General features: G+C 40.9%; 1 protein-coding gene and 1 pseudogene across 1 annotated transcript in view; one reads left to right on the top strand and one right to left on the bottom strand.

Annotated features, from left to right (window-relative positions):
- Positions 1 to 15,441, bottom strand: part of ADIPOR2 (adiponectin receptor 2) — a 49,755-nt gene that overhangs the window by 34,100 nt on the left and 214 nt on the right. The window lies entirely within an intron of this gene.
- LOC103076073 (protein SDA1 homolog) lies at positions 10,371 to 15,253 on the top strand (annotated as a pseudogene).

Below are 15,441 nucleotides of genomic sequence, written 5' to 3'. Positions count from 1 at the left end.
TCTCTTCCACAGCACTTGTCTCTGGTATTTTTATTTGTTTACTTACTACTCGTCTTTTCTCACTAGACTGAAAACTCCTGAAAGAAGAGACATTATATTGGGTTGGCCAAAAAGTGCCTTTGGTTTTTAAGCAAAAATAAAAACACATTTTTCATTTTCACCAAGAACTTTATTGAACAACATATTCACCCTTTTGTTCCACTACCTTCTGCCGTTTTTCAGGCAACTTCATAATTCCATCTTCCCAAAACTTTTTATCTTTTTTTTAAATTAATTAATTTATTTATTTATTTATTTTGGTTGTGTTGGGTCTTTGTTTCTGCGCAAGGGCTTTCTCTAATTGCGGCGAGCGGGGGCCACTCTTCATCGCGGTGCGCGGGCCTCTCACTGTCGCGGCCTCTCTTGTTGCGGAGCACAAGTTCCAGATGCGCAGGCTCAGTAGCTGTGGCTCACGGGCCCAGTTGCTCCGCAACATGTGGGATCTTCCCAGACCAGGGCTCGAACCCATGTCCCCTGCATTGGCAGGCAGATTCTCAACCACTGCGCCACCAGGGAAGCCCAACTTTTTTATCTTTTTGAGCAAGGAACTGGTCCAGGTGCCTTTTACAGTCTTCCAGGGAATTGAATTTTTTTCCACTAAGAGAATATTGTAAAGACCGAAATAAATGGAAATCTGAAGGTGCAATGTCTGGTGAATATGGCAGATGAATCAGAACTTCCCAGCCAAGCTGTAACAGCTTTTGCCTGGTCATCAAAGAAACACACGGTCTTGCGTTATCCTGATGGATATTCTGTTGACTAATTCCAGATGCTTTTCATCGAGTGCTGCTTTCAGTTGGTCTAACTGGGAGCAGTACTTGTTGGAATTAATCATTTGGTTTTCCAGAAGGAGCTCATAGTAGAGGACTCCCTTCCAATCCCACCATATACACAACATCACCTTCTTTGGATGAAGACCAGCCTTTGGTGTGGTTGGTGGTGGTTCTTTTCGCTTGCCCCACGATCTCTTCTGTTCCACATTATTGGACAGTATCCACTTTGCATCTCCCATCACAATTTATTTTAAAAATAGAACATTTTCGTTACGTTTTAGTAGAGAATCGCATGTAGAAATACGGTCAAGAAGGTATTTTGCACTTAACTTACGTGGAAACCATACATCAAAGCGATCAACATAACCAAGCTGGTGCAAATTATTTTCAGCGCTCGATTTGGATATTTTGAGTATGTCGGCTATCTCTCGCATGGTATAATGTTGATTGTTTTCAATTAATGTCTCGATATGATCACTTTTAACTTCAACTGGTCTACCCAACCGTGGAGCATTGTCCAGTGAGAAATCTCCAGCACAAAACTTCGCAAACCACTTTGGACACATTCAATCAGTCAGAGCACCCTCTCCATACACTGCACAAATCTTTTTTTGCATTTGTTGTGTTTTTACCTTTCTTGAAATAATAAAGCATAACACGCCAAAAATGTTGCTTTTTTCTTCCATCTTCAATATTAAAATGGCTACACAAAAATTCACCAATTTGGGTAAGTTTTTTCTTTTTTTAAATGCACACTGATATGTCAGCTGTCACAATACAATCTAACAAAATTGTTTCGAACGAAGTTGAAGACAACTAAGTGCTATTAGAGCCACCTTACGGAAAAAAAGAATGAACCTTTTGGGCAACCCAATATATCTTCTTTACACCTATATCCCCAGTACCTAAAATAGCTTCTGGCACACAGTAGGTGTATTCACTAAACATCTGCTGAATGAATAAGTGGGGAATTACTACCCACACTTCAAGAATAAGTTCATAGGCAGAAACTAATTTCCCTGACGTCCCCAGGCTCCTGACACTAACTCCTTTATTCTTCTCATTTACTAATGTTTCTATTATAGTACTTGTCAGAATTTATTGCATTTTCTTGTTTACGTGCCTGTCTTCCCCTCCTGCAATGCAAAACTTCTCAAGGTCAGGGAGCCTTTTTTGGAATCAATTTTTGTATCCACAACACCAAGCTTGGTCTGGAATGCAAAGGAGCTTAAAAATCTTTGCTGTATGATGAGGAGGAGGAGGGGGAATGACAGGAACAGCTAACATGCAGTGAGCGTTAACTACAAGCAAAGAACATTTCCCATGGATTATCTCTTTAAATCCTTGCAACAATCCTGGAGGATAGGTACAATTATTTCCTCCATTTTGGAAATGACAAAACGCCCAGAGAGGTTATAAATAACACGCTTGAGATAACTACAGTAATAAGTGGCAATCTAATCTATCTAATCAATCTAACACCCAACTTAATGCTCTTATCCCCAACCTTCTATGTTAGCATGAACCATAAGCTGTTCTCAAATAAATGCATGATAGCACTTAAGTGACAAAACCAGGAGTTAACACTGACAGTACACTGTACTTTACAACGATGTTGAAAATATTAAGAAACGATCAAGAAATGGGGAGGAGAGCTTCCCTGCTGGCGCAGTGGTTGAGAGTCCGCCTGCCAATGCAGGGGACGCGGGTTCGAGCCTGGTCCGGGAAGATCCCACATGCTGCGGAGCAACTAAGCCTGTGCGCCACAACTACTGAGCCCGCGTGCCACAACTACTGAAGCCCACGCGCCTAGAGCCCATGCTCTGCAACAAGAGAAGCCACCGCAATGAGAAGCCCGCGTACTGCAACGAAGAGCAGCCCCCACTCGCCGCAGCTAGAGAAAGCCCGTGCGCAGCAATGAAGACCCAACACAGCCAAAAATAAATAAATTAAATAAATAAATTTATTTTTAAAAAAAGAAAGAAATGGGGAGGATCATGGAGCCCTGCCACATACCAGAAGCAATAAAATGATTGGTTAAAATTGGAATTCTTCCCAAACACTCAGAACATTTCTGAGTAGAAAAATGTCAATAAAAAAACCTGATAACTGGGAAAAGAATAACTGATAAAATGGGAAAAGTTCCCAACATATGTTCCTAACTGATACAGCTCTTCCAAAAATGATACAGTTGATAACTGAGAAGGAGCAACACGTAGATTTTTAAGGCAGGCACTACCAGCTTTCATGTTCACAAAATCTTAACTGATATAAGCACAAAGAAACGTTTCAAATCAAATGCAGTTTATTTTTTAAAGATTATTTTGAAGCTATAAAGACAGGCAACACTCTGTGTCATTTACACTTTCCTTCCTAGCATGAAGCAGGGCAACTTTTAAGTACAATCACAAGGAACTTCTTCTAACTTACTGCCCAGCCCCACTGACCAACTGTCCTGAGAAGAAATCAGACAAGTCTCATGCCGTGAAGTAGAAAAGCCAGTGAAAGCCTTACCTCTCTCAGTCTGGAGACCTACTTCAGAAGCACAGTATTACTACCTATCACTATAAAAGTTCAGAGGCTAATTTAGAGGTTACCAAGTGCCAGATAAAGTGAGCTTTTATACATACTCTCATTTAACTTTAAAACCCTGCCTGTTACAGGTAGTATGATCTCTGTTTACGTACGAGAGGACTGAGGATAAGACGATTCAAGGTTATAGAAGTTACAAAATAGAGAAGCAAGAACTACCCAGATTAGGCCCTCTCCATTATACAACACTGCCTCCCACAAAGGTAAGTGGTTCCATTTTTCCTGGTCATGGTCATGATGTTACCTCCTAGAAGGGAGGTGAATTGCTGCTTAACACTTACCGGAGCCAACTTTGAACCAGGCTAAGTAGTTGGACTTTCACCCATCATCTCATTTAATCCTCCAGCAATCCTTATGATATGGGGTCCCATTTTACAGATGAAGAAACTGACACTAAAGGAGATCAAATAAGTCATCAATAACACAAACTTAACTGGAGACTATGAATTCAAATCTGTATCTAACTCCAAAGACCATAACTTACCATCTTACAGGGCTTCATTAAAGGCACAAATAGTCCATTAAAGCCACTGGTCATGGTCACGGATAAAAAACACCTTTATAAAAAGGATTCGAGGACCTGGTGGCACAGTGGTTAAGAATCCGCCTGCCAATACAGGGGACACGGGTTTGAGCCTTGGTCCGGGAAGATCCCATATGCCATGGAGCAACTAAGCCCATGTGCCACAACTACTGAGCCTAGGCTCTAGAGCCCACGAACCACAACTACTGAGCCCTTGCGCCACAATTTCTGAAGCCCGCGTACCTAGAGCCCATGCTCCACAACAACAGAAGCCACCTCAAGGAGAAGCCCGGCACCGCAACGAAGAGTAGCTCCCACTCGCCGCAACTAGAGAAAGCCCGCGCTCAACAACAAAGACCCAATGTAGCCAAAAATAAATTAATTAATTGAAGAAAAAAGGATTTGATACAACTCTTATAGCCGTGTTACAATGGTTGTTTCCATTTCCCAAGATCTATAAGTAACCCTGAGTTTCTAAAACAAAGAACAGTACACAAAAATGCAAACATACATGCTAGGAACAACAGTCCTGAACGTTACAGTCAGAGAAAACCTGACAAGCCCATGATATATAAATTGTCATATCTACACTAAAGCAAAATATGTAAATTATGCAAACACTTCCTTTCATGAATCATCTGCACTATAATACCATATAACCACACTCTTGTTCCAACTATTTCACAAATAAAATCTGTCCAGGTAAAATATATGATCTGTACAGTCAATGTTTCAGGCAAAATCAAAAACCCTATTTTGGTAAAGACCTGTCTCCCTAAGTAAATAACAATCATTCAGGGCCCTATCTCATCCTGCATAACACCCTCCACAACATAAGTTTCTTTTTTGTTTTTTGTTTCTACAATGCTGCAGATGGAGAAGCCAAGAAGTGATTAGTTATCTTTCTCAATATCACAATCAGAAATCTACAAATAAAACTTGTGTCTACAACCTTTCCCAATATCACTAAATTCCACCAAACCACAAGGCCTTCTTTCAACTACAAATGTAAAAGAAAATGAAAAAAAAAAAAAAACCTAGAATATATAACCATCTGCAGACCTCACAGCAACTCTTCTCAGACTAAAAACCCTTTTTAAGTGGAAACAAAAATAGTTTTCATTCTTTTTTTTTGCGGTACGCGGGCCTCTCACTGCTGTGGCCTCTCCCGTTACGGAGCACAGGCTCCAGACGCGCAGGCTCAGCAGCCATGGCTCACGGGCCTAGCCGCTCCGCGGCATGTGGGATCTTCCCAGACCGGGGCACGAACCCGTGTCCCCTGCATCGGCAGGCGGACTCTCAACCACTGCGCCACCAGAGAAGCCCCTTCATTCTTAAATTAAGTGATTTGTAGCTATTTCTATCAGACATTTCAGAAAGATTCAAATTTGCATGTATAATTCTAAAATCAAAACTGAAAGACTCCGACTTCCCTGGTGGCGCAGTGGTTAAGAATCTGCCTGCTGATGTAGGTGACACGAGTTCGAGCCCTGGTCCGGGAAGACCCCACATGCCACAGAGCAACTAAGCCCGTGCGCAACTACTGAAGCCCATGCACCTAGAGCCTGGGCTCTGCAACAAGAGAAGCCACTGCAATGAGAAGCCCATGCGCAGCAACGAAGACCCAATGCAGCCAAAAATAAATAGATAAATAAATAAAAACTTAAAAAAAAATTTTTTTAAAGACCCAACGCAGCCAAATAAACAAATTTATTTTAAAAAAGTTTACCCTCAAACTGTCTGAAACCTAGCTTCTATTTAAAAAGTGGTTGAGGGCTTTCCTGGTGGCACAGTGGTTAAGAATCCACCTCCTTCAAAAAAAAAAAAAAAAAAAAAAAAAAACACACAACGCAGGCTAAGAGCTTACCTAGCATATGGTATGGAGACAACCTCAGCCTCACTGACTCCTCGGTGAAGAATTTTTTTAAAGGATATAGATGGTAATTTAATAATGATAAAGGGGTTAACTCATCAAGAGGACATAACAATCTGAAATGTTTATGCACCAAGTAACATCTTCAAAATACATGAGGTAAAAACTGACAGAACTGCAAGGAGAAATAGATAAATCCGCAATTATAGCTGGTGATTTCAATTCTACTCTCTCAATAATTAATCCACCTGCCAAAGCAGGGGACACGGGTTCGAGCCCTGGTCCGGGAAGATCCCACATGCCACAGAGCAACTAAGCCCATGTGTCACAACTACTGAGCCTGCGCTCTAGAGCCTGCGAGCCACAACTACTGAAGCCCACGCACCTAGACCCTGTGCTCCACAAGAGAAGCCACCGCAATGAGAAGCCCGCGTACCGCAAGGAAGAACAGCCCCCGCTCGCCGCAACTAGAGAAAGCCACGCACAGCAACAAAGAACCAAAGCAGTCAAAAGTAAATAAATACGATAAATTTATTTTAAAAATAAATAAATAAAATAAAATAAAAAGTGGTTGAGAGAAATGACATTTGGATGAGACCTACAAAATGTGCTATATTTATCTACTCCTCTAGGTTCTGTTTCTGGATCAAGTAATCCACCAATTACTCTGGCCCAGAAGTCACAAACTTGAACATCTGAAGCAACCTGATGAAAGACAAAAAGGCTGTCATTGTGTTGAACCAGAAACTGCTCAAAAGATTTACAATTCAAATTTAAAAACACAGTGTTAAACAGTGCTGTGGTAACTGGCTATGCATATAAAAAAATTAGATACCTGACTCACATCATACACAAAAAAAATATTTTTTTTCAGGCAAGATCAAGAGCTAAATATAAAATACCAAATTTCTAAAATTTTTAGAAAGAAATGCAGAGACCTAAATGACCTTGGAGTATGGAATAGATTTCTTAAATAAGGCACCAAGGACACAAACCAATAAGAAAAATGATGATAGATTTGACAATCCTTTCTAGTCAACAAACCATATAAAAAGTTAACAGATAAGCCACACAGACTAGAAAATACCTACAATTCATTTCACAGACATAACCAGGATATGCAATAAACTCCTAAAAGCAATTTTAAAAGGACAACCCAATTGCGGGGGAGAGACAGGTACAGACAGCTAAGAAATAGAAATCTGAATAGTCACTCAACATTTCAACATGCTCAATCTCATAATTAATCAAGAAATATTTTAAGATAATATCATTTCACACTCATCTCATTTGTAAACATGTAATAAATCTGACAGTGTCATGGATCTATAAGGATTTAGATACAGCAATTCTCATATTCTCATGCTAAAAAAACACAAAGTGACTCAATTCTGAAAAGCAATTTGGCAATATCTGATAGAACTTTAAATTCCCATAATCTCCATAATCTCAAATCCAGTAATTCCACTTCTGGGTAATTTACACCAGAGAACTTCATTTCAAACTGAGTAACCATACACAGACACACACACACACACACACACACACACACACAAATTTCACAAAACATTTAATTCTTACTGCAAAACAACCTGATATTTCTCTGAATTATTTTAATTCCTAAAGTGGTTTCCTAACCGATTAATGGTTCCCAACATGCAGTTTGAAAAACTTGCCAAAGATCTTAAATACGTGCACAAGGATTTCTAACCAGGAATGTTCAATGTAGCACTGTTTTTAAAACAGGAAAAATGGAAACAACCTAAATACCTATCAACACGAAAATAAATTTAAACTGGTTGTATTCATATAATAATACAACTATACAGCAGATAAAAGTAATGACTATAACTAGGATGAACCATATGAAACTACCATTTTTGTAGGTCAAAAATGGTAAAAATATCAGCAATTTCATGAGTCTAAAAAAACTTGTTTCAGAGTAGGTAGAATATTGCTTATATAAAGTTTGAAAATACCCAAAACATAATATTGATTTATGAATATACTCCTATGTAGTAATTATAAAAACAGGTATTAGAAACACCAAATTCAAGATATCATTACTTCTGGGAAGAAAGTGAAACGTAACCCAAGAAGGTGCTTCAACTGTATGTGAAAGGCTTTTCTTTAAAAAAAAAAAAAAACAACAGGTAAGTGTGGGAAAACGTTGAGATCTGATATAACTGTATGGTAGATGTGTGAAGGTTAATTATCTTGGTCTCTGTATTCTCCCGTATGTTTGAAATACGTTAAGAAAAAAATATATATATATATGTATTAGCCAAGTAAAACACACATCTGCAGACTAAATTCAAACCAACTGCTCCATATAAAATTTCTTTCATTGGCTTGAAACGTTAATGCATCATCCTCACCTTTTTTTAACAAGGGCCTCTAGCCAAAAATAAATAAATAAATAAAATAAAGCTTTATGTAACACCCAATTTAAATAGTTCCTTAAAATCCATCAAGCGAAGATTTACCCCTGGAAAATTGGTTTTGTTCCTCCTTCCAGTTCAGTGCTATATATTTTACCATATTTCCATTTTCATCTCGGCTGCCAAGAAAATTCAAATCCAAATTTTATTCTTAGTCATTGAATTATGCTGCCACTTGGGAAAAGAATAATATGCCTTCTCCTTTTCCTCATTTTTCTTTTTTATATATATATATATATATATATATATATATATATATTATATTTCTGGCTCTTTTAAGTTACAGAAATTCTGCAGTGAAATAAAATGTAAATAAATTCCAAGAAAATAAACTTTCTGTTCCACCACGCTAAGGAGTTTTCACCATCATTGCTTCTTCCTGGACCAAAGGAATGGGTATGCAAATACAACTATGCATACATGTTCACGACACTAAAATTTCAGGACATACAGGATTAAAGTCAATATGCTACCAGTGAAAAATAATTAGCTAATATACTAACAAAAAAATGTATACAAAAGAAAACGTGAAGTTGGTCAAAATTTAATAAGCTAATTATTTCTTTCTCTTCAAGACCATTTTGCTTGGTATGCTTTGTTTTCCTGTGCATGGATATTGTGGAAAATTCATAAGTCCAATAAGAATATGTAACATTACAAGTCATATATAAAGAAAGTTCTGTGGGTTTTTTTGTGTGTATGTGGTCTTCTTTTTAAAAACTTGAAGTGTCCTTTCCCACAGGTATTTTCCCCATGCCTAAAGATATTCCGGCAGTTTCCTGAATTTGGCTTCCCTTCTCCTTCTGTCTGGAGCCTCACAATGTCTACTGAAGCCAAGCATACCATTTAGGCAGCACACACCCCCTCTAACACATGGTATACCCCAATACAGCAAATTCAAAACCATGGGTTACATAAAACAAATCCCCTAATTAATCCATTCCTTAACTTCCAAAACTGAATACCAAATGTTCTTATTAAATAGGTTTGATTAATTATTTCCTTACAAACAGGGCCTAGGATGTCAATCACTCTTATTTATCTCATTTGAGAAATAAAGGATAATACAGAGGGACTTCTCTGGCAGTCCAGTGGCTAACACTTTGCCTCCCAATGCAGGGGACGCGGGTTCGATCCCTGGTCAGTGAGCTAAGATTCCCACATGCCTCGCAGCCAAAAAAACCAAAACATAAAACAGAAGCAATATTGTAACAAATTCAATAAGGACTTTAAAAACGGTCCGCATCAAAAAAATCTTTTTTTAAAAAAAAGAGATAACATAGAGAATATACACCAAGATGACAATTCACAAAGACTTTGAAAAGATTATTTTTAACAAAGTTAAAGCACTTCACTCAGCAGTAAGCCCAAAACAACACAATCCAATTTAGGTTTTGAAAAGAATATAACATTTACTCACCACCAGGATTACAACAGATATGAATAAAGTTATATGCTCCTCATCTTCAAGAAATGTATAGTCTACTGGGCAGTCGCCCAGATTCTTTTAACAGGGATGGCAAAATCACGCTGCTTTCCAGGACTAGATAGGGAATCTAAATAGGTGAGCAGCTCTATCTAAGGGGGTAAGTATTAGAAAGAACAACTACAGAATGTAGATTTTGCCTAAGGTAATTCTAAATCAACTTCAAAAGAATGCTATCAAAACAAAACACATCTCCCAGTGGGACAGAATACATCATTCATTGCAAGACGTTTAACTGCCAATCAGATACAGACTGAAAAAAAAAGTTGGAAATGGCATGGAGAAGCTAGACCTCGGCCACATTTCTGGTTAAGAGTTAACATTGCAGTGACTTTTCTGGATGGCAGTCTGGCAATATACATCAAAAAGTAAAACATGCATTTCCTTCAACCCAGTAACTAGACTCTTAGAGAGCTACTCTAAAGAGCCATCAGCATGCAACAATTGTACATACAATGCATACGCATAATATACAATAAATTTGAACAATCTAAACATCCAGCAATAGGAACACTATTAAATTATGGTGCACACTTTCAACAAAATACTAAGAAACGATTTAAAGAACAGAGTAGACACAAATGGATTGACCTGGAAAACCATCATGAGTGTTGGTTTTTAATGCACACTACTATGAGCCAAGATGGCGCCATGTGCCAAGCTCCCAAGTGCTACTTCCGGTCACACCTGGAAGCAAGATTCCAAGCCACAGCCTGAGAAGGGCTGGCTGGTGTCAGTGGTGTAGCTCTTCTGAGAACTGCTCAAGGAGAGCCAGTCTGCAGCCAACTTGTCCAGCAGAAATAAACACTAGCTGCCCAGCAACCTGCAATGAGTTACAGGAATAATAAAGTAGACCCTCTGGCCCACACTGAGGAGTTTCCACAGCAGAATATTCACTACAAACCCAACGTGGGAGATTTTCAAGTTGCAACCAAATAAACCCAGCAGAGAACTGGCAACGCTGGTGATGTTTATGGCACAGATGTTCTGCCACCCAGAACATCTAGATAACCTTCCTCAAGAACGGAAAGATCTGCCCTCCTACAGCTACACTGTCTTGAATGTAGGCCTTCCAATAACATTTTGCAATACTCTGATCTTCCTGGATACCTCATCTATCCATCAAGGTTGCCAGAGATCTTCTTTGAACCTCGACGCTGCCATGTAAGTTTCTACGACTCTGTACACTCATTTTGTGACTGATGAGAATAAAAGTGCAAAAACAAGAGTAAGGTGAATACAGTATTGCAGAATTACACGTGCACATGTTAAGGGACAGCAACACAACTGCACCCAAGATATCTTTGGAAGTGATCCCTAAACTACAGAAGAAGCATCTGAAATGATGCCAAGACCGTCAGTGTTATCACAACCGTATGCTTCTGTCTCTTTTTTTTGTAATCTTTTGGCCGTGCCGTGCAGCATGTGGGATCTTATTCCCCAACCAGGGATCGAACTCTCACTCTGCATCGGAAGCGCGAAGTCTTAACCACTGGGCCGCCAGGGAAGTTCCACAACTGTGTGGTTCTCTAAGGTCGCTGCCTTGACATTCTAATAAGGGCAAGATGAACACGAGGAAGAGGACAACGACCCAGAATGCTAATGCAGCATATGCCTTGGGGGGGAGGCTCTAAACACAAGGAAAGAAGGTTACCAACTACTTCAGAAACAAAAGAAGAAAAAAGTTAGAAGTGTTTAACTTTTCAGCTATCCATTAGATTCATGAGCCCCAAGAATGTGCACGAAAACCACTAAAGCAGCTAAAGAGTTACAAGGAGACCCGTGAAGTAAAGTTAGTGCTCCTGGGCCTTACCTCCAGATTGGCAGGAATTCACACGCTTTTTCTATCTCTTTGTGCACAGGTTTCTGCAGCAGCACCAAGGAGAAGTTAACGAGATCCTTCGGTCTGCTGTATACACTTCTCAGCACCTGGCAGTCCCAGAACGCATTCCGGTGGTGCTCATGACCATGCCACCCATTCTGTTATGACAAGAACTCTGGGGAAGTCATGACAGTAGGAAACAAAGCTCTGAAAGAGATAACAGCTCAATGACTAAAAAACTTCCTCAAAACCTGGCCCAGAATAATAAAACACAAGGAAAGAATGTGATGATGTCTCCTAGGACTCTGATTCAGTTCTTCCAAAAACCGAATCCTCAGATATTGCAGAAGGAGTTCCAGGGTAAGACTACCAAGGGCTCAATAAAATCAAGGGTACAAGAACATGGAGAACTAGATGCTAAAGATTACATTCCAGAACAGAAGTTCTGGAAGCTGAGCAAGAGAATGCTGAGAACGATCAAGATGGGTGGGGAAATAACAGTCTCAGTGAGGAGGAAGATTTGCTGTTTGTGGATTTTCTGATGATGCCCATTCTAACTGGTATGAGGTGATACCTCATTGTAGTTTTGATTTGCATGTCTCTGATAGTTAGTGATGTTGAACAACTTTCCCTGTGCGAATGTCCCATCAAAAAATAAGTTTTTCTGGGCTTCCCTGGTGGCACAGTGGTTGAGAGTCCGCCTGCTGATGCAGGGGGCATGGGTTCGTGCCCCGGTCCGGGAAGATCCCACATGCCGCGGAGCGGCTGGGCCCGTGAGCCATGGCCGCTGAGCCTGCGCGTCCGGAACCTGTGCTCCACAACGGGAGAGGCCACAACAGTGAGAGGCCCGCGTACCGCAAAAGAAAAAAATCACAGTAAGTTTTTCTTCAGAGAAAAGCAGCTGGTGCTACAAGATTAACTTTTGAAAAAAAGAAAACGAAGTAACTTCCAGGCAAGTTTCCACTCCAAGGAAAAGGCTAAATTTGTGTCATTAATCTGAATGTTAGTGAATAAAGACTGTTTATTTGCATTCAAAAGTCCAGAAGCACTATATTTTGAAAATCACCCAAAAAAAGCACACTGCTGAACAATGGTTGGTTTGATCCCATTTTAAAAACTCTGCAACAGGAAAAATGAGCCCTAATATGTAGATTTTAATTAACAATGTAGCAATATTGGTTTATCAATTGTAACAAATACAGCATGTTAATGCAAGGTGTTATCAACAAGGGAAAATGGAGGGTGGATAATATGAGAACTTTCTTTACTATCCACACAAACTTATGTAAATCTAAAACTGCTCTAATAAAGTCTATTAATTTTTTAAAAACCTACATGTGTAGACAGATTTGCAAATAAACATTTGCATATGCAGACAAAGAGAGCAGGAAAGCTCTATATCAAACTTATTAACAGTGGTTTTCTACAGAGAGTGAAGAGCACAAGGAAGAATTTTCACATTACATATTTCTGGACTGTCTAAAAACCTTCTACACTGAGCAATACTCTAAGAGGCTCTGCAGCACATGGAGAGCCTGGGTCCTGAAACCAGATTGCATGGATTCAAACCCCAGCTCCACCATTAACTAGCTGACAAACTTGAGTAGTTAATCTCTCTGTGCCTCAGTTTCCTCATCTGGAACTAGGGATAACAGTTTGTGTACCCACACAAAGCTGCTGCAGGTATTAAGTGACTTACTACATGTTAAGTATTGGAAAACTACCTAGTCCATAGTAAGTGCTCAATAAGTAGTGTCCTCCACCGCCACCAAGCATCCACTGTGCCTCAGTATTTTTTTTAAATCTTGACTGGTAAGACAAATCAGGAAAACTTGGCTCATCAAGCCCTTTCTAGTGAGATCTACAATCCAGAGAATACAATGTATTCAAGAGCCAAATAAAGATAATCTGAATTTTTAACAGATTACAAATAAACACTTAGCAACATAAGCCCATTTATACGAAAACAATCACTAATAGATTCTATAAGGATAATCACAAAAACAAACCCCTCTAAGTGCTGTGATTCTGGATAATATTTACTTTCTCCTTTATACTTTACTGAGTCATTTTAATTTTCCACATTGAATATGCATCATTTTTAATGAAATAAAGGAGGAGTCGGCAAACGTTTTCTATTGAAGGCCACATAGTAAATATTTTACCCTTTACAGGCCATAAGGGTCTCTGTCCCAACTATTCAACTCCACTGTTGCACCACAAAAGCAACCAGACAATACCTAAATGAACGCATACGGCTATGTCCCACTGACAATTTAATTTACAAAAACAGGAAGCTGGCAGGACACTGCCCACAAGTAGTCACGTTTGCCAACCCCTGAAATAAAGAAGGAAACAAAATTGTTTTCATTTTGGAAAACAAAATATAATTTACAACAAAGAAAGTGCATGAGCTAAACTGACACTATTGATGGGGAAAAAAACCCTATTCATTTATTAATATATGGGAGTGTACGGACAGAAAAACACAGACTCTCTCATCTAGGCTCTGGAAATCCTCCTCTCATCTTTAGTGGCCCAGTAAGAGAAAACTTGCTAAGGAGCCTAAAGTCTAGATAGGAACATAAACTAGCGGGTAGGCAATCGCAAACAGAAACTGAAAGAAGTATGTCTTTCATATTTAAATCAACTTGAAATTTCTTCAAATTTCATAATAATTCACCAAGTAGCGGCCACCACAGGCGTGGAAGTCCCAACCACTGAGGAAAGGATTTTAGTCTTGTATAATCACAATCAGCACCGACAAATCTGTGAAAGGAGATGAAAACATCTATGGACATCTAACAGCATTAGAAGTGAAATTTCTATGAAATTAAACATTAGAAATGAAAATATCAGGAATGAAAAATCTATGAAGTTCTAACGGAATTAGAGTCAGAGGGTGGTTAAGATGAGACATGCAAGTGGCCTTTGATAGGACACTTCAAAACTGACAAAGTTTCTGATCTCCGCCCCAAAAATAAAGCTTTGGGTTGAAGGAAACTATCCTTAACATTTCACTTGGAGCATGGTTTGAAATATTATGACGGATTTCTTTGAGTTTTCAATGGTTTCTTTGGAGGAGGGAAGGACTGTTCTGGGAAGAGCTATAGGAAGGCTGCGAAGTCCAGAGTCTAAACCTAAAGCCGTTAGAGGACCACTCTGCTAAAAAGACGCCAACACCCTGCAACGCAGCCAGCGTGCCCGACACAACCGCAGCGGGACCTCTCAAGCTTTCTGCTGGGCGACCTCGCCAAGCTGTCAAACCCCAGAGGAGACAGTAAACAAGACCCAGAGACAGAGGTGCCCAATGCGAGCCCTCGCACAGACGCCCAGACCCACCGAAGCCGGTGAGCAGCAGCCTCAAGGGGCGACACCGACACACGGCAGCCCGACGCCCGGGACACCAGGCCCAGAACGCGGTCCACCCGGCCGCCTGCGCGCGGGCAAGCACCGGTGAGGGGTCTCCCCGCCGCAGGGGCCGGACGGGGGCCCAAGCGCAGCCCACCCAGGAGTGCGGCCAGCGGAGACGCGGAGGAGCGCTGGGGCCGGGGGGACTCGGGGCGGGGGGCGGACCCGGGGCCGAAGGAAGCCGGGGCCGAGGGACCCGGGGCTGGGGGCGCCGGTACCAAAGGGAGCTGAGGCCGAAAGGAGCCGGGGCTGAGAGGACCCGGGATGGAAGGAAGCCGGGGACCCGGAGCTGAAGGGACTTGGGACTGAGAGGACCCAGGGCTGGGAGGACCGGAAGGGAGCCGGGGCTGAGAGGCCCGGGGCGGAGGAAACCCGGCCCTGAGGGGCGCCGGCCCGGGGGTCGGGCGGAGAGAGCTGGGGATGGAGGAGCGCGCTCCCAGCCCGCCGCGCCGCCGGGACACCCGCCCTCAACCCTCGGCCC

Source organism: Lipotes vexillifer, unplaced genomic scaffold, assembly GCF_000442215.2.
Source record: "Lipotes vexillifer unplaced genomic scaffold, Lipotes_vexillifer_v1.1 scaffold395, whole genome shotgun sequence".
NCBI lineage: Eukaryota > Metazoa > Chordata > Mammalia > Artiodactyla > Lipotidae > Lipotes > Lipotes vexillifer.
The sequence above is the reverse complement of the archived record's forward strand: the minus strand, read 5'-3'. Positions and strand labels throughout refer to the sequence as shown.